Source organism: Octopus sinensis, linkage group LG7 (genome assembly GCF_006345805.1).
Source record: "Octopus sinensis linkage group LG7, ASM634580v1, whole genome shotgun sequence".
NCBI classification, from domain to species: Eukaryota; Metazoa; Mollusca; class Cephalopoda; order Octopoda; family Octopodidae; genus Octopus; species Octopus sinensis.
The window spans coordinates 92,947,749-92,974,810 of record NC_043003.1 but is presented as its reverse complement, the minus strand read 5'-3'; the positions used below and the strand labels follow the sequence as shown (position 1 = coordinate 92,974,810).

Sequence of the window (27,062 nt, the reverse complement as noted above, 5' to 3'; positions counted from 1 at the left end):
CAAAATATATGCTACAATGCTGGATTCATAAATGATCAGTTTTCTTCTCCGTTCTTTTTTTACACCAGCCATTGCCTCTCTAAATTGGTTATTTACACTGTACTCCTACTACATCATTGCACCTGTTTTTCATTCTTGTGTCATCACAATCAGATATTGCTTTTATATACCATGTTTCGTCATAACTTTTCAGACTGTAACTCCCTGCAAATCTGTCTCTGCCTATACTGTTGTTCATGTTGCTTAGACCCAGGTAAATACTGAGCTGACCCATGATCAAACATATTCCAGGTGTGACCATCCCATATTTTAAGGTTATTTAGAACATCATCCAATGAGTTTAGGGAGACTCTAGCAATTTGAGTACATGATTCATATCTCTCTCTCTCTCTCTTTCTCTCTCCCTCTCTCTTTCTCACACACTCTCTCTCTCTCTCTCTCCCTCTTTCTCTTTTTCTCTCTCTGCAAGCATTGGCTTACAGAAGTTCAAACTGAAACACAACCATCTTTGAGTAATTTGCCTCTCCATATACAACATTGCACATTTGCTTCGTTATTCTCTCAGCCCTACTCCACCTGATCCATAGAATTCTATGCTTCACTTAATCTCCCATATTTGTTGAAATCATTAAAGTAACATTAGTCATTGAGTTAATGTTTTTTCCAACTGCATAATTATTTTCAATTAAATTTTGTTTACTCTAGAGGCAAAACCAGGCTGTGTGGTTAAGAGGTTTGCTTCCCAACCACATCATTTTGGCTTAAGTCTCACTGCATAGCTCTTTGGACACAAGTGTTTTCTATTCTACCTCCAGCTTGACCAAATCTTTGTGAGTGGATTTGGGAAATGGTAACTGAATGAAGCCTGTCGTATACATATATATATAATACATATATATATAATACATATATATATATATCATCATCATCATCATCATCGTTTAACATCCGTTCTCCATGCTAGCATGGGTTGGACGGTTCGACCGGGGATCTGGGAAGCCAGAAGGCTGCACCAGGCTCCAGTCTTATCTGGCAATGTTTCTACAGCTGGATGCTCTTCTTAACGCCAACCACTCTGTGAGTGTAGTGGGTGCTTTTTACGTGCCACCTGCTCAGGTGCCAGGCGAGGCTGGCAACGGCCACGGTCGGATCGGTGTATTTTATGTGCCACCGGCACGGAAGCCAGTCGAGGTGGCGCTGGCATCGGCCACGAGTCGGATAGTGCTTTTTACGTACCACCAGACCAGGGATCCTGGCTGGTTCAATTCGATTTCGATATATATATATATATATATATATATATTATGTGTTGTATATGTGTGTTGTATGTGTATGTGTATGAGTGTCTTGTTGTCATGACATTACACAAGAGTTGTAAACGAGTGTGACCATCGTACAAGTGGTGTCATCCGTTTCCAATCTTCCATAAAAATATGTCCAGCTATGAAGAAATATTACCTTGCTTGGAAACAGGCAAGAGCTGTTGAGAGGGAGGGTAACTAGTCACATAAAGTTTTCCTTAATAAATTCCATCCAGTCCTTGCATGGAAAAGTGGACATTAAAACAGTGACAACAACAACAACAACAAATACAACGGTGACAGTGGTAGCAGTGGTGTTGACAATGATTACATTAAATGTATTAGTACTAACTTAGAACTTGAGCATAACTCATCTGGGAAAAACTACAGAAGTCATTGATGCTGACACATCTCTGACTAATCAATGATAAAAAATTTCAAAAGACTAGAAAATCAGTCTGTGTTAAACCTTTTTATAGCAATCCACCTAACATTTTCGCTTGGTCTTACGTTATAAATTTCCTGCTTTAAAAAAATTTTGATTAAAACCTTACATCAAAGGGATATTTGACTACTATTTCTAGCTGAGCAATTGACCACATTGAAGCTCCTGCACTGGTACTTACATGATGCAGTAAAAAGTTGTGGCATTGCTCCAGCACACTCCCACCTAGTTTCTGAAAAAAAAGAAATCATAGCAACAAATTCAAGTTGTAAAGATTAAAAGACATATATGTCCTCTTCTTCATCTGATATTAGTGTGTCATTATGTTCTGGGAAGAATCTGTTACCATAATGCCAATAGCAGAATGAAAACTAAAGAATATAAAAACAGTTGTATTTCCCAAACATGTGAAAAGTACTCAGGGTTTCGAAACTAAAGAGCAGTGAGTTGGTAGTTTGATACCATATCACTTAACACTTAACAAAACTAACAAGTGAACCTCAACATGGGTGCCCGACACGCTAGAAATAGCAGTCAAATCTCCCCCAGATATTACTCTACTGTCTTAAAAATCATGACACACTGGATACTGTGGTAATGTTGTCTTGAGTTCCCTGCATTTAAAAAAAGTTGGGATGGTCACATGGAATTTTTTTGATTATAAGTTTGCTGACTCGGGACAAAATGACAATTAAGCTATATTCACCTCTGTATACTCCAGCATAACCAGGACCAAACAATATGTTAAACTATTTAAAATTTGAAATGTCTCCCTTTCCTAAGCTGTAGTTTAAAACATTGTTTTATGATGAAGATGGAAGGTTAACGTTAAAAAGAAAGAAAACAAACAAACACTTGTGAGAATGTCTGTTGAAGATACATCGATAGATTTTGATGACTGATTAGGTTTGTGGTGGTTGCGTTTATAGATGTAAAGAGTATCAATCTTGTGCACCAGTGCAAAATATGACTGTTTGCTCACACACACACACACACACACACATTCACATACAAACAGACATAATCATGCACAAATGCATACACACACACATGCACAGTGTTGGCTCAGTCTGAATCTAATTCAAATATCAGGTAAGCTCTAGCATCGAGATCAATAAACGAGAGCAAATGTATTCGCTGAGAAAAGATTCAATATACAGCCTCCTTCCCTCTTTCTCTCCCTCTTATCTCTCTTCTCTCTCTCTCTTTATCTCTTAAACACATGCACTCACATTGACAGACACACTCACATGTACACACATACACACGTGCGCATACACACAGTCACACACACTCACACACAAACAAGCATACATCTGTACAGATTTAGTAATAGCAGTTGCCTGCTTGAGGTGTGCAACAGAGTAAGAGAGTGTAATATTTGTATGTGTTCACGGTGTGTATCTATGCAGATATTTACTATATGAGGGTATACAGGTGTATTTTACACCTACGCACTTTCAAAGCTGCTTCATTGGTCTGCATTTATTTATTATACACGTATAAATAAATATACATATCTCCAAAATGTACTCTTTTCCTTGTTTAGCCCTGGGTCAGCTCTGAGCAAGAATTCTTCCAGCCATGACCACCTCACTAGGTGTTTTTATCTTATTTCATTTTTTAAAATATTATTTATATCTAAAATCACATCTAATATATCCTTCCTTTTTCTTCTTTTCTTTTTTTTTTCAAGATAATAGTTGTGATTTGAAGAAGTTTTGACTGCTATTTCTAACAGTTTGAGCAACCACATAGAGACTCCTCATGTACATGCAATAGGTGCATCTGTATAAATGGATCGATTAAACTGTCGGGTCAAACTGACTTTCAGTGGAACATCTATATCAACAAAGCTACCTGGTATATTACAGAAGTGTTTTTCTATTGCCTTAAGTTTTTTCCTACAAGATAAAAACACCTTCTAATACCAACCTACCCAAAACTAGCCCCTGGTCATCATTATCATCATCATCATCATAGCTGGTAAGCTATAGAACTGCACCAGGCTCCACTGTCTGCTTTGGTTTGGTGTCTATGGCTGGATGCCCTTCCTAATGCCAACCATCTCACAAAGAGTAGTAGGTGCTTTTAACATGACACCCAAGCTTTATATGCAGCACCAGCACCAGTGGGGTCATGGAGTAACTTATAAGACAAAGACCCCAAGACTGGGAGTAGTATTAAGGGAGATGGCTTTATGTTAATCAAGCAGTGAAAGAACAACAGAGGGATAGAAATATGTGTTTTGCTTGGCTATTACAGCTTAGAAAAGGCAAGAGAGGAAAGAGACATAGAGTTAAAGAAGTTAGAGAAACAGAGAGAGAGAGAGAGAGAGAGAGAGAGAGAAACAGAGAGAGAGAGAGATGATGATGATGGAGATGTGTTGGAACATAGCCACAAGGTACATTGGGAGTGAGAGGTAAATCTAAATGGTACAGAAGACTGGACAGAAAGAATAGGCAGCAATAGACAGAGACGGATGGTTCATAAAAGTGTGATGGAAGTTCGTCAAAGTGTAAAGGGTACTTTTACATGCTACAGGCACAGGTGTTAGTTTGCATGACACAAATATCTTCTACATATATATATATATATATTTTGTATATAAATAAAAATGGGACTCCACATACGACATATCCCTGTAATTCACATATGCAAAATAGAAGGAATAAATAAGGAAAACAAAGTCTAACGGTTTTGTTTTCGTTATTTCTTCCTTCTATTTTGCATATGTGAATTACAGGGATATGTCGTATGTGGAGTCCCATTTGTAGAAAATAGAAATAAACAGTCTTTGACTGCTATTTCTAATTTTTTCGGTATGCGGCTAAGCAACCTGTTGCCTGCCTCTTTTATTTATACACAATATATATATACTGAACTTTACAGAAGTTCCTACCGTTAATGGTTATATTTACATGCCGAAATCTACCAGTAAATAATTGTTGGCTTTTTTAAAAACCATTAAAGATATTATTTGCTCTTATTATATATATATATATGTGTGTATATGTAAATATATATGTATGTATATGTATATATGTGTGTGTGTGCCTTTGTGCCTATGTTTGTCCCTCTCACCACTTGACAACCAGTTTTCATTCGTTTAAATTCCAAGAATTTAGTGGATTGGTATAAGAAGCCGATAGAGTAAGAACCAGATTTAGATAAATAAATACTGGAGTTGATCTGGTCAGATAAAGCACTTCAAGGCCCCAGCATGACTGCAGTCCAATCACTAAAACAAGTAAAAGATAAAAGATAGTATGCTTTATCTTCACAAGATCTACTCCATTTAAGATATATTACTGTATTATCGTTAACAACTAAATGTTACATGCAGATGGTGCATACAAATAAATCCTTATTTGAATGTTTGAGGTCATGTGGACATCAGCTTATGCTTTGATTATAGAAAGTAGTTACTGGGAACAGAGCAGTTGCACAGGGTGGCATTTTGATGATTAATTGTTTTTGTCACTAATATCATTGTTTTAATCTCCATGTTTCCAAGCTTGCATGGGTCAGACAGAAACCATTGGAAAGGTGGTAAGCTGGTAGAAACGTTAGCACACCGGGTGAAATGCTTAGCGGTATTTCATCTGCCGCTACGTTCTGAGTTCAAATACCGCCGAGGTCGACTTTGCCTTTCATCCTTTTGGGGTCGATTAAATAAGTACCAGTTGTGCACTGGGGTCGATGTAATCGACTTGATCCGTTTGTCTATCCTTGTTTGTCCCCTCTATGTTTAGCCCTTTGTGGATAGTAAAGAAATAGATATTTCATCTGCTGTTACATTCTGAGTTCAAATTCCGCCGAGGTCGATTTTACCTTTCATCCTTTTGGGGTTGATTAAATAAGTACCAGTTGTGTACTGGGGCCGATGTAATCGACTTGATCCGTTTGTCTGTCCTTGTTAGTCCCCTTTGTGTTTAGCCCCTTGTAGATAGTAAAGAAATAGGTATTTCATCTGCCATTATGTTCTGAGTTCAAATTCTGCTGAGGTTGACTTTGCCTTTCATCCTTTCGGGGTCGATAAATTGAGTATTAGTTACACACTGGGGCCGATGTAATCAACTTAATCCCTTTGTTTGTCCTTGTTTGTTCCCTCTATGTTTAGCCCCTTGTGGGTAATAAAGAAAAATTGAAACCATTGAAGTAGATATTTCTACAACTGATGCTCTTCCTGTTACTATCCCTTAGTTGTTTACAAGTAAGGTAATATTCTCTATGATTAGACATATTTCCATCGAAGATTGGAAGCGAATAACATAGCTTGTATGACGGTGATGCTTGTTTACAACTATCACACAACGTCAAGACAAGAAGACACAAACACACATATATACACAATGAAATGCTCCCAGCACTCTTTGTAAAGTAATTGGTATTAGGAATGGCATTCGGTGCTAGAAACCATGCCAAATGAATTGTATGAGCAAAGAGTGGACCCTTGACCCATCTAAGTGACTCTGAGTAGGAAGTATTCCAACAGTAACAATTCAATTCATGCCAGCATGGAAAATGGACATAAAATGATGATGATGATACACATTAGATTTTACAATTCTTGTGTTTGCAGCAGTTCACTGTGAGTTATTGCTCAAAGAATGCAAGAGATACTCATAGATGTCTCATATTATTCTAAGTTCTTCACCTTCAACTGTTGTTTCACAAATATTAACCTATTGGTATGGTGAGGTGACTGAAACACCTTAGTTCTCAATGTAAGCAATTTTGCGACCGATTAACTCATATTTTCATATAAAGGAAAGAATCTCATGAAAAAAAAAATTTTTTTTTTTCCTCTTTCAAATCGTTATAGACTAGCAAGTGACTCAGAACGTTATGTTATTTATATAGCTTTAATATTTAATATCTCATTATCATCCTACATCTGCAGACAGCCTGTTTCAATTCACCATGCCAACTCAGTGCAGGGTGTCAAATAATCAATGAATGCTATCAAATTCAAATAGCTCAAGACAAATGAATATTACGTAGATGGTACTTATGTTTGTTTCAAAGTGAAGGAGAGAGAAAGAGAAAATGGAGACAGGTCCACAAATAGTCTAAGCTATATATAAATGCATATGCATGCAATCATCATCATCATCATCATCTAATGTTCATTTTTCATGCTGGCATGGGCTGGATGGTTAGACCAGAGCTGGTAAGGCCAAAGGCCACACCATGCTCCATTTTTTTATTACTCTATGGCAGTGGTTCTCAACCAGGGTTCCGCGGAACCTTAGGGTTCTGCCAGTACAGTGCAGGGGTTCTGCAATAAGTTACAAAACTGCTAAAATCAGCAGTAATTTTTAATTCTCCTGTGCAGATATGTGTGCATAAGACTATTAAAATATTGCGCAGGGGTTCCTTGAGCCAGTGGAATGTTTCCTTGGGGTTCCGCCCCAGCAAAAAGTTTGAAAAGCACTGCTCTATGGTATGGTTTTTATTGTTCTAGGCCCTTCCTAATGCCGACCACTCCATAGCATATTTATCAAGCTGGCATATTTTTCATGCTGGCATGGGCTGGATGGTTAGACCAGAACTGGTAAGGCCAAAGGCTATGTCACGCTCCATTTTTTTATTGTTCTAGGCCCTTCATAATGCCAACCACTCCATAGCATATACTGAGTGCTTTTAGCATCACACCAGCAAAAACATTTTATGTGGCACCAGTACTAGCATCAATTCTGCACTATGAGCTACATATATACTCTTTATTCTTTTACTCTTTTACTTGTTTGTCATGTGACTGTGGCCATGCTGGAGCACTGCCTTTAGTCGAGCAAATCGACCTCAGGACTTAACCTTTGTAAGCCTAGTACTTATTCTATCAGTCTCTTTGACCAAACTGCTAAGTTATGGGGACATAAACACACCAGCATCAGCTGTCAAGCAATGCTGGTGGGGACAAACACAGACACATATACATATATATATATATATATATATATATACATATATACGATAGGCTTCTTTTAGTTTCCATCTACCAAATCCACTCAAAAGGCTTTACTTGGCCCAAGGCTATAGTAGAAGACACTTGCCCAAGGTGCCACACAGTGATACTGAACTGGGAACCATGTGGTTCGTAAGCAAGCTACTTACTACACAGCTACTCCTACGCCTATATATATAATATATATATATATATATATTATATATATACGCGAGAAAGAAGCAACAAGAATGGATAGGTTTTTAGTACGATCGTTTCATACAAGGACAGGTTTTATTAAAAGTTGCAAAGATTACAGCATATAAACGAGTCCCGTACTCATCAGCTAAAATACATGTAAGTTCTCTAGACATCCTAGTGTTTGAGGCTATACTCATGAAGTAATGTAGATAATTAAACAGATTTCTAAAGTTCATTAAAGTTCTTTAAAGATGATGTACAGTCTTATCACAGAATTTTAAAAAAGTTTTGATAGCATCACATAGAAGGTGACCTAATCCATATGAATTTCCATAGATATGATGAGGGATTATATACTCACAGAAGACAAATTTATCCATTGTTAATTACAACGAGGTGGGTCTCAATTCCTGCTTATTAGCATTACAGAGAGGGTGAATTAATCCTTAGTATATATGCACAGATTCCAATGGTGTAGATGTAAATTTCCAGAGAAATGGAGATGAATTTCATATTCACAGGCGATAAATTTTACAATGGTTGAACACAATGAGGTAGGTATCAATCCTTGTTATATGATTAGGTGTTTGCCATATTAATCACATTACTGCTATTCACAAGAGGCTGTAGCTACAGCCTCTTGTGAATAGCAGTAATGTGATTAATATGGCAAACACCTAATCATATAACAAGGATTGATACCTACCTCATTGTGTTCAACCATTGTAAAATTTATCGCCTGTGAATATGAAATTCATCTCCATTTCTCTGGAAATTTACATCTACACCATTGGAATCTGTGCATATATACTAAGGATTAATTCACCCTCTCTGTAATGCTAATAAGCAGGAATTGAGACCCACCTCGTTGTAATTAACAATGGATAAATTTGTCTTCTGTGAGTATATAATCCCTCATCATATCTATGGAAATTCATATGGATTAGGTCACCTTCTCTGTGATGCTATCAAAACTTTTTTAAAATTCTGTGATAAGACTGTACATCATCTTTAAAGAACTTTTAGAAATCTGTTTAATTATCTACATTACTTCATGAGTATAGCCTCAAACACTAGGATGTCTAGAGAACTTACATGTATTTTAGCTGATGAGTACGGGACTCGTTTATATGCTGTAATCTTTGCAACTTTTAATAAAACCTGTCCTTGTATGAAACGATCGTACTAAAAACCTATCCATTCTTGTTGCTTCTTTCTCGCTTATAATCACCCCACATTACTGTATTGTTAAATCAGTATAGTTTTTTTTGGTGCATCTAAGTTAGGTACCATATTCAAGTAAATTTTTTTAAATTAACTTGAATCTTTATTGCTCTTTGTATATATATATATATATATATATATATATATATATATATATATATATATATATATATATATATTATATATATATATATATTATATATACATATATGTTTTATACATAAATCACTATCACTGTATCGACCAAACTGTCGGATGTTGCTATACACTACTCATCACAATGTGCTTCTTCACATTGTTGTAACTTACAAATGATGCCAACCTTCTAGCTAGGCAAGTAGGCCAAACATTCCCTCTGAACAGGATGGTTGACAAGGAATTGAAACCATGATCCTGTGGTCATGAGTGCAACACTCTAACCACCAGACCACAACTTTCACATATACAGACAAAATATATAATATAAGTGGCTGTGTGGTAAGTAGCTTGTTTACCAGCCACATGATTCCGGGTTTAGTCCCACTGCGTGGCACCTTGGGCAAGTGTCTTCTACTATAGCCTCGGGCCGACCAAAGCCTTGTGAGTGGATTTGGTAGACGGAAACTGAAAGATGCCCATCGTATATATGTATATCCCTCTCTCTCTTTCGGAGAGGCACTGAGCAGCTATACGCACACATACACACACGGCAGTAACTTCCACCTACCGAATTCAATCACAAAGCTCCGGTCAGCTCAAGGCTGTAGTGGAAGACACCTACCCAAAATGCCACGCAGTGGGACTGAACCCAAAACCATATGGCTATGCGTGTGTGTGTTTGTGTGTCTGTGTTTGTTCCCCTAGCATTGCTTGACAACCGATGCTGGTGTGTTTATGTCCCCATTACTTAGCGGTTCGGCAAAAGAGACCGATAGAATAAGTACAGGGCTTACAAAAGAATAAGTCTCGGGGTCGAGTTGCTCGATTAAAGGCGGTGCTCTAGCATGGCCGCAGTCAAATGACTGAAACAAGTAAAAGAGTAAAAGAGTATTTTATATGATGGAATATTTATATAGTCTACCGGTTTTGTGTTTTGCTAATCATGACTGGGAAATTGGTGAAAATATTGCGATTTTGGAGTTTTTAGTCCATATAAAGAAATCTAAAAGAAAGTAATAAAAATAAACCTTTTTTTCTATAACGTTATTCTATAAAGCCATCTTCAACTTCAACAACTGCTTCTATAGGAGATCTAAATCATCTACATGCTTGAATCAAGTGGTCCTGGTTCAGTTTGGACATCACTTTGGCTATGGCAGCTTTCATAGAATCTTTGGTGTTATGGGCTTGTTCATTGACCTCTCTCTCAACAATGCTCTGCATGTAACAGTCCAATGGCTTGAGATCTGAGGAATTAGGAGGCCAAATGTTAGGGGTTATGTGATCATGAAAATTTTCAGCCATCCATTCCTGTGTTACTCGAGCCTTGTGTAATACTGTAGAGTCTTACTGAAACACATATGGCCTTCCATTGCATACACTGTCTATCCAGATCTTAAATATTATTTCCAGAACCTCAATGTAGGCGGCAGAGTTAAATCTAAGGCCTTGTGGGAAGAAGTAAGGAGGCATCACATGTCCTTCGTTGCTGACAACCTCTAAAACCATGACAGTTGCAGGAAATTTTGTATGCATAACACTTGGAACTTCAGAAGGGCCTGCATGTAACTATCTGTCATTTCTTCTGTTAACCTTTTGATCTTGGTTGAAGTTTTTCTCGTTTGAGGAAAACCAAATCAAATCCTCTTCTGCTGGATTTTTCACATGGAGATCTTTTGCAAATGACCTCATGGACTTTCTGGGATTGTAACCAATGGTTTGTTGAACTTGCTGGATAAATTCAGGTGTTCTGATGATTTCAGAGTGTTTAGAATGCTTTTTATGCTTTGATACTGGTGATATGTTTCCATCTTCAGTCTCTAGCTCCTTACAAACTTTGTGGACAAAAGATCTGGCAACTTTTAAAACTCGAGATATTTCTAAATCACTATGCTCAGCCTTTATAACCACAATAACAGCATCCTCTTCATTCCTTGAGTAATCTGAGGGTCTGCCATTATTATTTTCTGAAACAAAGATTATACAGAGTTAGCAAAAAATGCAGCAATGACCCAAAAAAGGTATGTCCTCAAATACCTTACACACCCTGTGTATATGCAAATATTTATGTATGTGTGTGTGTGTGTTTGTGTCTGTGTTTGTCCCCCTGCCATCACTTGAAAACTGATGTTGGTGTATTCACGTCCCCAAAACTTAGTAGTTCGGCAAAAGAGATCAATAAAATAAGTACCAGGCTTACAAAGAATAAGTCTTGAGGTTGATTTCTTCGGTGGTGCTCCAGCATGGCTGCAGTCAAATGACTGAAACAAGTAAAAGAATAAAAGAATAAATTACTATTATTATTATTATCATTATTGAGTGAGAGAGCAGTGCATGCCATCAAAGTGACACTAGGGTACAATTGTATGAAGCCCAGTATACCCATCATGACTACCCGTCTGATAAGGGTACACTAGGCACATGCATCACGACCATATGTGCACAACATAGTGATCTCATATCAAGATAAACAGCACATGACCTTGCAGGTGGGGCCCAGTTAGAATTTTCTTCTGGTTGAGTATCCCACCCCACTCAAAATCTTTGAATATGGTTTGTTTAAAGATGATGAACAAAACACCCATGTTTCCAGAGCTGAATTATTCAAATCCCAAAGAATTCCTCTCAACACATGGCTATGATGCTCACTCCCACACCACTTCGGCTCATGATCAGAGATGCCCATATTGTCAGCCACCAATAATGATAATAATAATAATAATAATAATAATAATAATAATAATCATAATGAATTATTGTATACAGTGCTTGTATACACCGCCGCTGCTGCTTACAGCAACTACATCTACAAGAACAACAACAACAACAACAACTACAACAATGCTGCTACTACTACTACTACTACTAATAATAATAATAATAATAATGTTCAACTGGTTAAGGTCAAGTAACTGACAAGCAAATTTGTGGTATTGAGCAGAATATTCATTGTAGCCATCTTTTATACCTATTTCTTTATTACCCACAAGGGGCTAAACATAGAGGGGACAAACAAATGGATTAAGTCGATTACATCGACCCCATTGCTTAACTGGTACTTTATTTATCGACCCCGAAAGGATGAAAGGCAAAGCCGACCTCGGCAGAATTTGAACTCAGCCACTTAGTATTTCACCCGGCACGCTAACGCTTCTGCCAACAATGTACATGATACCACTTCCAATCAGTTAAGATCAAAAGCCATGAGAGCCACTGCCTGGTATTGCATATTATTACTATTATTCGACACTTGATAACTTCAGGCAAATTCCTACTGCATCACCTGCTACACCTCTGCATTAATGAAGCATGTACAACATTGTGTGCTCTTTTTTGTTGTTGAGGGAGTTCAAGCTCAGTTTGTGTTGTTCTCAGGTCCGGTTGTAGTCTTTTGTTGTATCAGTGTCTCTATTGTGTGGTGTCTTTATAATATGAGTTGTGTTCTTCATCTGGGTATCCAGCTTGTAGAGTACATGTGGGGTTTGTTTATTTTATTGGATATTTAATGCATAGAGTGTGTCTTGAGTTTGTGGATTGTTTTATTTGGGTTGTACTATTGAATTGAAAGTATCTTGCATAGGATGTGGGCTGTTCCAAGCAGGGCTGTTTTTTGGATAGTGTGTAGTGTTGAGAGTCCAGGTATAGCTTCTACATTTTCGTTCATACCTTTTTAAATGATACCCAATGTTCCAATTATTACTAGTATTGTTCCCTCCTTCATGCCCCACATTGTGAATATTTCAGTTTCAAGGTCTTTGTACTTAAACAATTTCTCCACTTCTTTTTGGGCAGTATTTTGGTCAGAAGGAACTGCAATGTCTATCAGTAGGTAGGGGTCAGCTGGCAGAATCGTTAGCACACTGGGTAAAATGCCTAGTAGTATTTTACCTATCACTATGTTCTGAGTTCAAATTCCTAAAAGGTCAGCTTTACTTTTCATCTAGGGTCCTCACAGGCAAGGCACATAGTTATAAAATCTTCTGGCAAGGTAACACGGATGGAGTAAGGGATGTAGGCATACTCCTTGCGGAGATATGGGTTGATAAGGTCATAGAGGTTGTCAGGGTATGCGATAGAGTGCTTAAGCTCAGGCTTGTTCTGCAGAACAGTATAGCTACAATTATTTCTGCCTATGCCCCACAAGCAGGCCTACCAAATGATCAGAAGAACCATTTTTATGATATCTTTCTACAGGCTACCTCAAATACGAGTGGCAATGACCTCATCTTTGCAGTTGGAGATTTTAATGGGCATGTTGGACGGCAATCCGGTATCTTCACACAGGGGCCATGGTATTGGTTCCCAAAGTAAAGAGGGAACTAGGCTACTGGAATTCTGTGATGCATGTAACCTTTTAATCTGCAACACTAACTTCAAACAGCCACATGATAACCTGCCAATCAGGTGACTCTGCTAGCCAGATTGATTTCATCCTCACCAGAGTGCGGGACGCAGGGTTGCTCTTAAATACAAAGACCCATCCGGGAGTGGGGGGGGTAGAATGTACCCCCAGCATAGACTAGTCATTAGCGACTTTAGACTTGAGGCCAGAAGGATGCCAAGAAGCAACCAATCCAGAAAAGAAGGAGGATCTGGAAGCTAAAGAACTCTTCACATGATCAGAGATTTAGGGACATCCTCATCAAGAAATCTGACATAGAGGATAACAGGAAATTCCTATGCAACAGCTTACTGAGTGCCACAGACCAAGTCTGCGGATGGTGCAAAGTCCATTCCAGACCTAGAGTAACGTGGTGGTGGAATAATATGGTAGACATAGCCATTAGAGCAAAGAAACAGGCCTGAGAAAGCCTGGAAGAGTGGGGTTGGCAAGGAACTGTACCAGATAGCCAGAAGGGATGCTAGGCAACAGAAGGGATGATAGCCAAGGGAGAAGCAGAAAAGAAGAAGTTTGCCAATGTCCAGCGACGTGAGGACCAAAGAACTGAAGTATTTCGGATTGCAAGACAGTGTGTGAGAGAAAATTGTGATGTTACAGGCGAGAAATGTGTCCGCATGGATGATGGTGCACTTGCTTTTAATGATTTGGGAAAGAGGCTTGGAGAAGCCATTATGAAAGATTGCTAAACATGGAAAATGAATGGGAGGAGGAGAGCCTGCCATATGTTGACCCAGTAGAGGGACCAGCTATCCGAATAGACAGCACCCTGGTAGATAAAGCAATTAAGGGTATGAAGCCAGGAAAAGCCCCCGGCCCATCAGGAATCACTCCTGAGATGCTTCAAACATCTGGTGGTATAGGCTATGGCCTAGTAACCCGTATTGTAAACCAGGTAGTTCATGATGAAGTCATACCCAATAGCAGCACCATAGTCAACTGCTGCAAGGGTAAAGATGATGCTTTAGATAGAAATAACTACAGGGCTATCAAACTGCTGAATCAGGTGATGAAGGTCACGGAGAGGGTCATAGCCCATAATTAGAGAGAGAGTTTGCTTAGATGAGACGCAGTTCAGTTTTGTGCCGGGTAGAAGCACCACTGATGCTATATTCCTGGTATGGCAACTGCAGGAGAAATACCTCACTGAAGATAAACCCTTATACTTGGATTTTGTGGACTTGGAGAAAGCCTTTGACAGAGTCGCCTGATCCCTTACCTGGTGGGCGATGCAGAAACTGAGGATTGACGAATGGCCCTGTACAGAGATGCCGTTAGTAAGGTGAGGGTTGGCAATGAGTATAGTGAATAATTCCGGGCAGAAGTAGGGGTCCACCAAGGATCAGCCTTCAGCCCCCTCTTATTCATCATAGTCCTCTGGGCAATAACAGAGGAATTCAAGACAGGTTGCCTCTGGGAGCTACTCTGTGCTGATGACCTAGCCCTCATAGCAGAATCACTACCAGAACTAGAGAAGAAATTTCAGATGTGGAAGCAAGATTTAGAGTCGAAGGGCCTTAGAATCAATGTCGCAAAGACCAAAGTTCTAGTAAGTAGGAAGGCAAACACACCACACACTCCTTCAGGTAGGTGGCCCTGCTTGATCTGTAGAAAAGGTGTAGGTAGAAACTCTATAAGATGTACTGAGTGTAATCTATGGATGCATAACCGGGAAGATAGCTTTCGTGTGCGGCAGATGCACAGGGGCAATATACACCACAGATGCTCAGAAAACAGATTCCATCACATGCCATGGGGTTATTCTAGAAGGAGTTGATAGCTTCCGCTACCTAGGTGACCAAGTCTGCAGTGGGGGGTGGATGCTCAGAGAGCATTACCACTAGAATAAGAATTGCCTGGGCAAAGTTCAGACAGCTTCTACTCCTACTGGTGGTATGGTCATGTACTACGAATAGATTGAGGAGAGCTGTGTGAAGAAGTGCCACTCCCAAACAGTGGAAGGAATCTGGGGTAGAGGGAGGCCCAGGAAGACATGGGATGAGGTGGTGAAGCATGACCTTCGAACGTTGAGCCTCACAGAGGCAATGATGAAGGACCGAAACCTCTGGAGATATGCTGTGACTGAGAAGACCCATAAAATAAAATGAGATCACAGCTGTAACCTACACCAGTATCGCATAACCAGCCCACTCAAAAAGTACCTTTGGGTCATAGGGCAACATGCTGTGCTTGGGGAGACCTACTGAGTCAAGTACATCAAATCACAATCAAATGGAAATTGTAGTTGTGGTCCCCGTGCCGGTGGCATGTAAAAAGCACCATCCGAATGTAGTCGATGCCAGCCCCCTCGCCCCGACTGGCTCCTGTGCCGGTGGCACGTAAAAAGCACCATCCGAACGTGGCTGATGCCAACCCCGCCTTGACTGGATCCTGTGCTGGTGGAGGCTTCCAAGTGTCCAAGTCTTACAACTATATAGTATGACAAGGACAATCAGAGATCTGAAGATTCAAACTTTTGTACTCCCCCTCAGATAACTGCAGTGCCAAACACCCTTGTCCAAGACGTTCACAATTACACCAGCATATTCAAGTCTTTTTAAGATTTCAGACTCACAACTAATGCTGCTATGGTTCACATTGCTGAGATAAGCGAAATATTCAACAACATTGACACCAACATGTTAAAGAATAGACCAAACATTCTCCCTTCGTGTCATTAAAGGTGACTAAATGAGACTGATGTAGGATTTGTACTCTAAACCTGTAAAACTCTCACCAATAGCAGATTCTCAAACAAACCCATCAAATTCTCTCCTATGAGGCAGTACCTTGACTGCCTATAAAGCACATCGTATGAACCAGCTGAGGCAAAGCTGTCAGTAGCCCCATCTGCCTAATGGAGAATATCCCGGTGGACAGGTTGGGTTAGAGGGTTATCGCCTGAGAAGTGCAAAGGTGTCATCAACCAAGATTAGGAAATCAAGATTAGGAGGCGTATTTGGGTGGGGATCTGGAATGTTCTCTCTTAGAAGGAAATATTAGTAAAACTTTCACAAATCTCAATACACTATATTGCATCGTTATTTTCATAACAGAGAAAAGCTGATATGGTTAGACTTGAACACATAGTCCCAGTACACAAAGTATAGTAGCTGCCCGCCGCCGCCACTCTGAGTTATAGATTAAACAAAAAATCAGCTAGTGATATAGGCATAAACATGGCTACAGAGTTATAAAATTTGCTATATAACTATGTGAGGATCTTTTCCTTTTGAACGGCACTTTGTAACATAATTTCTAGGTAACTAAAAAGTTTTATACTTCGTATACTGGTAGAATGTGTTTATAAAACATCATTTTCTCTTGGCTTTATTGAGAAAATTCTATAGGTTGTAACATATTTCGTCTAAAATTTCTTGTATTTCGGCAATTTTAACCAATCAATTACCTCCATTGACGTAAATAGGTCGCGTTTCCACCACCGTTTAAAACGGTTAGACTCGAATAGAAAATCGCCCGGTGACTGCCATTTAAATGGAAATTTTGTTTTCGCTATAAAACACATGTTGCTATGTTTGTACCACTCCCTTGAGACCCAACTACATTCTTGCTGAAAAATATAGAATTCCTCATGAGTAATATATACATCCTAAATTCTGTGGTGGCGTTAAAGAAAATGCCACGTGTTAATTTAATAAAGTTGAATATATGCGCAGTCACACAGTGATCAGCGGGTTTGCATCCGTAAAGCACACAATGTACGTGTGTGTGTGTGTGTGTGTGTGTGTGTGTGTGTGTGTGTGTGTTCTCCACCACCGCTAAGAACCGTTGTTGAGAGTATGTTTACGTCCCTATAACTTCGCGGTTTGGCAAATGAAACCTATAGAATAAGCACCAAGCTTTTCAAAAAAAGTTAGTACTGGGGTCGATTCGTTCAACTTGAAAAAAAGTTCTTTTTGGCTGATACAAGTAAAAAATAAAAGCCAAGAAGCATGTTTTTAGGAAGATTCCAGGAAACCATCGAGGCTTGTTGTAGAATTAAAGCTCATTTCAACCATGGCCGACATTACATGATGTAAATGGAACGTCTGTTTTTGTGTATGAATTGAAGATTGCAATCATAAACGTTGTCCTCTTTCCAAAGGCAATAAATTTAAACATCTTTGAGTGTATTACTGAAGAGAAATTCAATGCGAGATGGGTTTGGTTTGAAGCAGAATTTTGTTGTTTAATCTACGTAATTACTTGTATGAAATCAGCCATTGTTGATTAAGAAGCTGCAACAAAGAATGATTTTTTTAAATGAAAATATTTGGGAAAGAAGAATAGGCTGAGTAACTAATATTTAACGGAGACAAATCTAGATTATTTTAGAAAAGAATGAATTCAAGAAATTATATTTTGAAAATATAATTCTCGAAAAAATAATTTTTGAAAATATAATTCTGAGTTTTTTTTAAACTCAGAATTCAATGTTTGTAAAGATCCTTTCATTAATTTCTTTGGTAAAATACTAACAGATTTTTCATCAAAACTAAATTGTGTGTTTATTACTCAACAAAATCGAATGAGTTTTCACAAAATGGCCTGCATTATGCGCATGTATGACAAATGCGCTCACATCGTTTTCAACTGACACTAACACCACAAACTGGAATTATATTTTGAATAAAATACTGTGGTTATATTATGGCATTATTCATTTTTTTTATCAAATTCACTGCAGCCTCTAATACCGGTTTACATTAAAATGTCATTGCATTGATGCATGCTACCTCATATGCCTAATTATGCAGAAGATTAATGAGTCGCACAAAAATAAGACTGATTTGGAAAAATATGACTGTTTGCCGTGACAATTTCTTTCAACAAACTCTTTTCATACACCGCCACAAATAATACACTGCAGAATGAATGTATTCTGTGAACTTCACATCCTTTTCAGAATGCGGATACAGCCAAATGCAATGAACAAAGCTTCAATTATGCATAGAAGTCATTGACTCGCGTATATTTCCTGTTAATTGCCCTCTTCTTTAACATTCGATACACCACTGCTTAATCGCCATGATTTTACTCACATTAATTATGAATGTAATTTTGGCGATTCCAGCTTAAATGCTGAGAATTATCACATTAGATGCTTTATCGCAGTGTCTCTCATAGCAGGATCAAACTCCCGTCGGCGGGGAGAAGAGCTTTGGAGATGACAAAGGATGGACAAATAGCCATGTTTAATAAAACCAATATGGCCTTGAACTTTCTACACTTTCTACTGTACTTATAATAAAGAATGCTTCTTATTAATTAGCTGTGAGTGTGTAACTTTTACTAAAAGAAATCAATTAATAGTCTGTACTGTCAACAAAAAATTTTTTAAGTTCTAATTTTATTATATTTTTTTTTATCAAAATGTGGTTTTTAGACTTCTTTTATTATTGAAGATTTCAATTACACGCTAATCCGAAAACTAATATCTATTCACTGCGACATGCGTTTTTTAACATCTTACATTTGTATCCCTTTCTTTCTAACGTTTCCTTGCAACTCAGTCTGTCTGTCTATTTTTCTGTCTGTCTGTCTGTCTGTCTGTCTGTCTGTCTGTCCCTCTCTCTCTCTCTCTCTCTCTCTCTCCAACTCTTCTTTTTTATCGCCTCTATTCCTATCAATCTTTCTATTTCTATATTCTTATAACTTTTTCTTTCTCATTCTTAAGCTCATCTTTTTTTCTTTCAATGTTTTTCTCCGTTTGGGCTTTGTCTCTTCTCATCCTCTCATTTTACTCCCTTATCTTATTATTTCATTTAATACATTTTCGTCTTTTTCCAGTACACTTTCACTTTCTTTGCAATACACATGCACACACGCACGCACACACACACATTCTCTCTCCCTCTTTCTTCCCCCTCTCTCTCACTCACTCGCTCTCTACTGCGTTTGTTCAACCATTTTCATTAAAAATAAGTGATTCCATAGTTTTTCTTTGAGGTATTGTAACACCATATCTATTTAGTATATCAAAATTACTCACAGAATTTCCATTTCAAGTTTTATATATATTAGCAGAAATACACACCACCGCAGTTATGTACTAAGCAATCATGACCTGCAGTAAAAGAATACCACCCAAAGGAAAGTGTTTCACTTGTCATCTCATTAATACTGAAGTGAGTGGAACTGGCAGGGTGGAACTGTGACTTTATAGTTTGCGAACTTATTATTTATAGCATTCAGCTGTTATGACGAAAACACTTCTTTCTTAGAAAGCATTTTCAGTTATCGGTAGAATTTCTTCCAAGAAAACTCTTTGACTTTCGTCTTATCTTGAAAAAATTTTCAAAAGACGTTTCATTTTCTTATTTTATTGCACTTTCCCATTGGAAAAACTGCAAATAAAGGCTTACTTGTACATGCACACACACATATTCATACACAAACACACACACAGACACACGTATGCACGCACGCACACACACATATATAAATAAAACATACATATATGCATACATACACACATACACACACACACATATGCACACACATACGCACACACACACACACACACACTCGTGAGCTGGTAGAATCTTTACCACTCCGGATACAATGCTTAGCGGCATGTCTTCCGACATTTTATACTCTCAGCTCAAAGGATGGCTTAGTATTAAAGGCCATCAGGAAAATCAATGCACTTTGCCCTTTAGTATTTATTTATTTATTTATTGACAGGAAACCCAGCACAAATAGATTAGAACTGGGGTTCAAAACTCATGCCTTAAAATGGCAATGCCCACACCGAAGCTGCCAGTGCAGAAGGCGAATCCTTCGCTATTCTCAACTCTTTACGTCAACTTGTTTCATCTCCTCCTCGCATTCGAAACGGCTGTTGCGATAGATCAGTAACATCACAGGATTTAAGAAGCTTACATCTAAACATGCACACACACTCTTTCTCTCTCTCTCTCTCTCTCTCTCTCTCTCTCTCTCTCTCTCTCTCTCTCTCTCTCTCTCTCCCCCTTTGTCACACACTTTCACACAGAAAATCAAATTCCTCAAAAAATCAAAATCAAAAATAAAACACCGTAAGATCTAAAGGATGTTCACAGTTAATATTGTTAGAGTGACTGTCAAAGAAGGAAAACAATTTTATATATATATATAAAGTTAATCCAAACAAGAAAACAAAAAGACAACAACGCAAGGATGTGGAACAAATAAAGTATTATTGGACGCTCAGGAAAGAAATATATATATATATATATATAAAGAGTGAATATATATATATATATATATATATGTATATATATATATAACAGCGGAATTTTGTCAGTGAACAGGTCGCGGTCTCAAAGCAACGAAAATATTTTGACAAATTAAATTTAAATGTTGAAGTGAATCTAACGGTTTTTGTGTGTTTCTTAAATGGCTAATAAACACCTTCCACGCTGCAATTGTTTTCGTTTCAGCATACGATCTCAGATCAGGTCACTTTCTATGCAAGTACATCTCCGTAATATATATATATCAAAAGGATGTGTTATAATACTATTCCACAGCCATACCAACAATCCAACATGCCTCTATCATCAGCTGCCCCACGGATATCATTATGGTTCGACACCTGGGCAGTGCCATTCAATCCGGTGGGGTCAACAGCACTAAAATAAGTGTTGGTTGGGAACAAATAAACCAAAGAAACCACAACTTTAAAACACATTTACCCTATGTACAACCGGATCGATAAATAAATTCAATAAGTAAATTACAACCACTCCTAAATACGTAACTAAACAGCGACAAATTTACTAAGTCACACACACACACACACACACACTCACACACACACACACACACACACACACATATATAAGCAATAATAAATCTCTGAGCGCGGTATAAGCAGTAGCTGCACGACATCGTGAAGTATATTTGCCACTTAAATGTGGCTAACCCCGAAGGGTGGATGCTACTGTAGATTGTAGCCCCATGAGGACACCTCCTCCAGCTGGCCATTGACACACTTTCTGTGCCCTATCACTATTTGCAAAGGGAAGCCATCCTTCTCATCGTCGACCTGATGTGATACACACGGACCCAGGTTTCTGAGTTACTCCTTACTTCGATGGCTATAGACTTTTTCGCCATCCTTGCATGTTCTTAACGTGCATACATCTATGCCTACATACACACACATACATCTTATTCTTATGACGGCCTGTCTATTATTCTGTATATATGACGTACACACAATCACACATGTTAACATATCAATAAATCTTCTCTTAAACATTCTACCCGGTAATGTAACTTATTTCCCTCTGGCACATATATGCATTATTCTATTTATGTTTATTGTATCGACCGTGTGATGTACTAAGGAGCCATTCTCATTACGTCGCTTCGCACGGACGTCACAAATCGGCGACCCTTTCCAACTCCTTGAAACTACAAAACAATTATAATGGGAGAAGGAGATACTCCACAGGCATCTAAACCTTTAATTTCATTATAAGCTTCTCCAACCTCATATCACTTGCATTAGTAGCTTACTGTTAGAAAGACAAAAAAAACTGTAATATTGTTTATTAATATAAGATTTCTGTCGGTAAAAGTAAGTTAAAAAGAAATAATTTATAATAGAAAACTAATTTTTGTTCGAATCTAGCATTATCTTCCATCAAAGACCTTGTTATTTTATTCTTCAGTAACGTTAAACCTTGAGCCGTTATGTGCTTAGTGTCAGAGAAAAATTTTACAAAACGCTTTTCCATTTCTTACTGGTATCGAGGTTGTTTATAAAGCGAATATTTCCTCTTTATAAACATTGTCTATAAACAGGAAGTATCCCTAATTCGCTACTCCTGAAAATTTCTAAAGTTCACTCTTTGTGATTTTCCCTAGTTCTGGTTGTATTTGCTGTTTGTATATTTTGACACATTCATAAAAAGAATTTCAGGTCTTACCAATGTAAATTCCTTTGTTGGGACATATTAAGCACTATATCAAATTTTCTGTCTTGCAGTTCATGTCTGTGTTTATTTTGAAAGACTGTGAGCCTTTGAATTTCATCTCAGATCTAAATAATTGCAGCTGTCTCTACTGTATGTTTCTTCCCTAATCACACGCCTGCTATACCTACAAGCAGAGCCGGACTAAGACCCATTGAGGCCCTAAGTATTTAAAATATTTTGGTGCTACCATATATATGTAATTCAAAATCTAAACAATAATAAGCCATAATTTTTTTTTTCTTCAAAATGATACAAAACTAAGAGTAAGATGGGAGAAAATGTTTATTTTATCTTTTTATGCTTCCATTTTATATTTCAAAAGTTACTTTTTTTTAATTGTAAAGTCTTCGATCAAATCCTCACTATGACACCATGAACACTTTGAAATTATATATCCGATTATATACACTACCTCGAATATTATTTTAGTAAGTTTAAACTGATTTCTTTTGTGCCGTAAACAATTTACCATTTCTGTGGTATCCCCACTTCCTTTGATGCCCTAAGCACGTGCTTATTTTGATTAATGGTTAATCCAGCGTTCCTTGCAAGATATTAACTGAAAATTCGGAATTATTTTCTGGCGTGAATTTTGCCTTTATAAGATGTTTTTCAAAGGTTTTTTTTTTTAGTTGACGTTTCCTGTTGAAGATTGAGCTTTCGTTGACTAGGTTTCAGTTTTGTGCTTAGCAACAGGATTAGATCGGCCTAGACGGCAATAAATATGTTTGTCATTCCTAGATAACGAGCGTCGATAACACGAACAATATCCTTCTCACATTTTTAGACATGTCCACCTTTTTTGTCATGTTTTTCTTAAAACCCCGTTGCCTATCAAATATTAAGGACATCCGACCTTTCTTACTGATAGCAGATTTTATCTTTTCTGACAATAATCTTTATTTTTTAATTTATTAGTGTATTATTCTGATAACGGACGATAGTATTTTATACCGTCACGCGCGCATGCATGCGTAGATATATACCTGACAGTGCCATTATTATTGCCCCTTTCTTCCAGTCTAGCCAGGCCCAAACCTATTTCTTTACTACCCACAAGGGGCTTAACACAGAGAGGACAAACAAGGACAGACAAACGGATTAACTCGATTACATCGACCCCAGTGCGTAACTGATACTTAATTTATCGACCCCGAAAGGATGAAAAGTAAAGTCGACCTCGGCGGAATTTGAACTCAGAACGTAACGGCAGACGAAATACGGCTGCGCATTTCGCCCGGCGTGCTAACGTTTCTGCCAGCACGCCTCTCGGCTGGTATGGCACTTTCTATTGCTCTAGTCCAGCACCAAGCCACTTTTCAACGTCCCAGCCAAATGGAAGGTGGCATGGTGATGGAATGATACGGTAGATAGAAACATAAAAGACATGAGAAGGGCCTAGATAGCTTGAAGAAAAGGAACAGCAAAGGATAGAGCAATATCAAGTAGCTAGACGTTAGGTATAATTCAGTGAAAAAGAGACGCCGAAAGTGAATGGTTTTGCTAATATTCTGAGTAGCAGTGTGTATGTTATCATTCAGGGTAGAATGATTACGTAGAAAAACAAGAGGCATAGAAGAAGTATTACGAAATCTTGAATGAAGGGAATGCATTTGAGCGAGAGAGGAGGAAGAGGAGAGAGACAGAGTGAGAGAGGAAGAGAGAGAAAAAGAGAAAGATAGGAAAAGAATGGGAAGAGGGAGAAACTTCTCTTCGTGGACAGTATGGTACAGGCGCAACCTAAAGATATGAAGGAAGAGTATACAGCTGGTCCATCAGGAATTGTCCCTGAGATGCTTTAAAGATCTGACGCAGCGAGGCGTGCGCTTAACCAGCGGATAGTAGAATAACGTGGTAGACCTAACAATTGGCGTAACAGTTTTATCGTCAACTGCTTCAAATGTGATGCACCAGAGAGAGGCAATTCAAACTCATAAAACTGTTGTAACAGGTTAGAATAGTTAAAGAAAGAGTTATAGCAAGACTGATTAGGAAGAGAATTAACCGAAATCAAATATAGCTCAATTTGGCGTGCAGTTAGGAGTCAATCAGGGCCTAAACCTGAACTCCTTTCTTATTTCTTTACTGTCCACAAGGGGCTACACAGAGAGGACAAACAAGGACAGACAAACGGATTAAGTCGATTATATCGACTTCAGAGCGTAACTGGTACTTATTTAATCGACCCTGAAAGAATGAAAGGCAAAGTCGACCTCGGCGGAATTTGAACTCAGAACGTAGCGGCAGATAAAATACCGCTAAACATTTCGCCCGGCGTGCTAACGTTTCTGCCAGCTAGCCGCCTAAAACCTGTACTCCTTTCTGTTTGTCATAATCCTCCAAGATTAATCGAGAAGTTAATATGTAAAATATAGTGTTTAAAAGAGAAGACTGTCTCACATGGAAGATAACAATTGTATAAAGAAATGCCGAACACTCAAAGTGGCTGGAAGATATAGGACGATATAACAAAGACTGATCTCAAGAAGTTGTACCAGGCGAAGGAGATAACAAAAAATCACTCGTGCGTACGTGACAAAACAAACGTTAAAATGATTATAGCAATGGCGATCGGGAAGTATATATGTCTACATAGGGCTTCCCTCCATTATATTCTCGGTGGATTTCCTTCTCATTCTCTTTTGTCTTTAATACTTTTTCATCTAAGACTTAACATCTCTCCTAACGAGATACTGCATCAGATCTAATTCACTTTACTCCTATCACGAAACCTGTGTAACAAGGGACTATTTTCGATGAACCTTGCCATCACTTTTTTTTGTTGTCGTTAGCCGTTTCTCCCTTATGGGGGACTGTCAGAATGATGTAGACACTTCTGATGAGAACCCAATAAGTTAGGAGGCACATGGCCTAGTGGTTAGAGCAGCGGACTCACGGTCGAGGGATCGCGGGTTCGAATCTCAGACTGGGCGGTGTGTGTGTTTATGAGCGAAACACCTAAGCTCCACGCAGCTCCGGCAGAAGGTAATGGCGAAACTTCTGCTTTTTTTTTCGCCAAAACTTTCTCTCACTCTTTCCTCCTGCATCTTGCAGTTCACCTGCGACGGACCGGCGTCCCGTCCAGGTGAGGAACCTATACGCCAAGAAACCGGGAAACCGGCCCTTATGAGCCAGGCTTGGCTCGAGAAGGAACAAACAACAATCTCTCCCTTATGACCATGTCACCTATTATTGGCTTTCACTTCTCTCTCTTACCATCGTCAAGCTCTATTACTATCCATCATTTACCCAGTCTTTCTTTCACTAGTAAACATGTAACTCTTATCACTGCCTCTCTTCCGTTACTTCTTCCAATCTCTCTCTCTCTCTCTCTCTCTCTCTCTCTCTCTCTCTCTCTCTCTCTCTCTCTCATTCTCCCTCTTGGATCGTCTCTCACTGGTTTCTGTCTTACTGATCTCTCTCCTGTTCGGCCTCTCTTAACCACGTTGCTTTTGAGAAACAGTGAGTAGTGAGATCTCATTAGTCTTACAGAGTACAATGCAGACTTAATACTAAAGTCATAATACTAAAAAGCATTAGTGATAAAGTTAACTTTATCACTTTACCTCTTAACTTTATCACTAATGCTTTTTAGTATAACACCTACGCAAATTCCATAAACAAACCTTTCAATAGAAATATTCTCCTGAATTGAACTGCAACTGCTAGCCGCCACTGACCATTCAAAATACGACCATCAAGGCACTCCCAAATTTTTCCACCCCCTCTCTTCATCAACATTCTTCTTCTTCTACCCTACCAAGAATTCACAACTGCCTCGAACACACAAGTGCAAACAAAGGAGACAGAGAAAGGCAGAATGCCACTTATATTTGAACACTATACAAATATTCCTTTAAAAAAACTTTTCTTCTAATTTTTCTAAATTTGATTATTTAATCGTTACAGTTGAAAAGGTCTCAAAATGACCGAAACCGGTACTGAAATGTTCTTTATAAAATTATTTTAGCATTTTCTATTTTGACTTGTTTTTTCATATATATATATATATATATATATGTGTGTGTGTGTGTGTGTGTGTGTGTGTGTATACGTTTGTGTGTCTGTGTTTGTCCCCCTAACATTGCTTGACAACCGATGCTGGTGTGTTTACGTCCCCGTAACTAAGGGGCTCGGCAAAAGAGACCGATAGAATAAGTACTGGGCTTACAAAGAATAAGTCCCGGGGTCGATTTGCTCGACTAAAGGCGGCGCTCCAGCATGGCCGCAGTCAAATGACTGAAACAAGTAAAAGAGTAAAAGAGTATATATATATATATATATATATATAATGGAAAATTAAGATAAACACCATGATAAATATTTAGTTCCTACATGCGTTTCGCCATTACAGTTATTTGGAACTCAGCATTGGATGTTCAAAGTGCAGTTGGATGCTTAGCTGCAATGCATCATCAGGGGAACACTTTATTGT

The 27,062-nt window shown here is 38.3% G+C and overlaps 1 protein-coding gene and 1 long non-coding RNA gene across 4 annotated transcripts in view; one reads left to right on the top strand and one right to left on the bottom strand.

The window, feature by feature from the left end:
* Window positions 1-27,062, bottom strand: part of LOC115214197 (heat shock protein beta-1-like) — a 47,516-nt gene that overhangs the window by 11,311 nt on the left and 9,143 nt on the right. Inside the window, exon 2 of one of the 3 annotated variants that reach the window (XM_036504942.1) lies at window positions 11,460-11,520. The exons of the other annotated variants lie outside the window; for them this stretch is intronic. The gene's annotated coding sequence lies outside the window, so the exon portion shown is untranslated. The remainder of the gene's footprint in view (window positions 1-11,459; window positions 11,521-27,062) is intronic. 3 annotated transcript variants of the gene reach the window in all.
* LOC118764331 lies at window positions 940-27,062 on the top strand. Its single transcript, XR_005000146.1, has 3 exons — window positions 940-950; window positions 14,737-14,740; window positions 26,956-27,062. It is a non-coding gene; the product is annotated as an uncharacterized LOC118764331 (long non-coding RNA).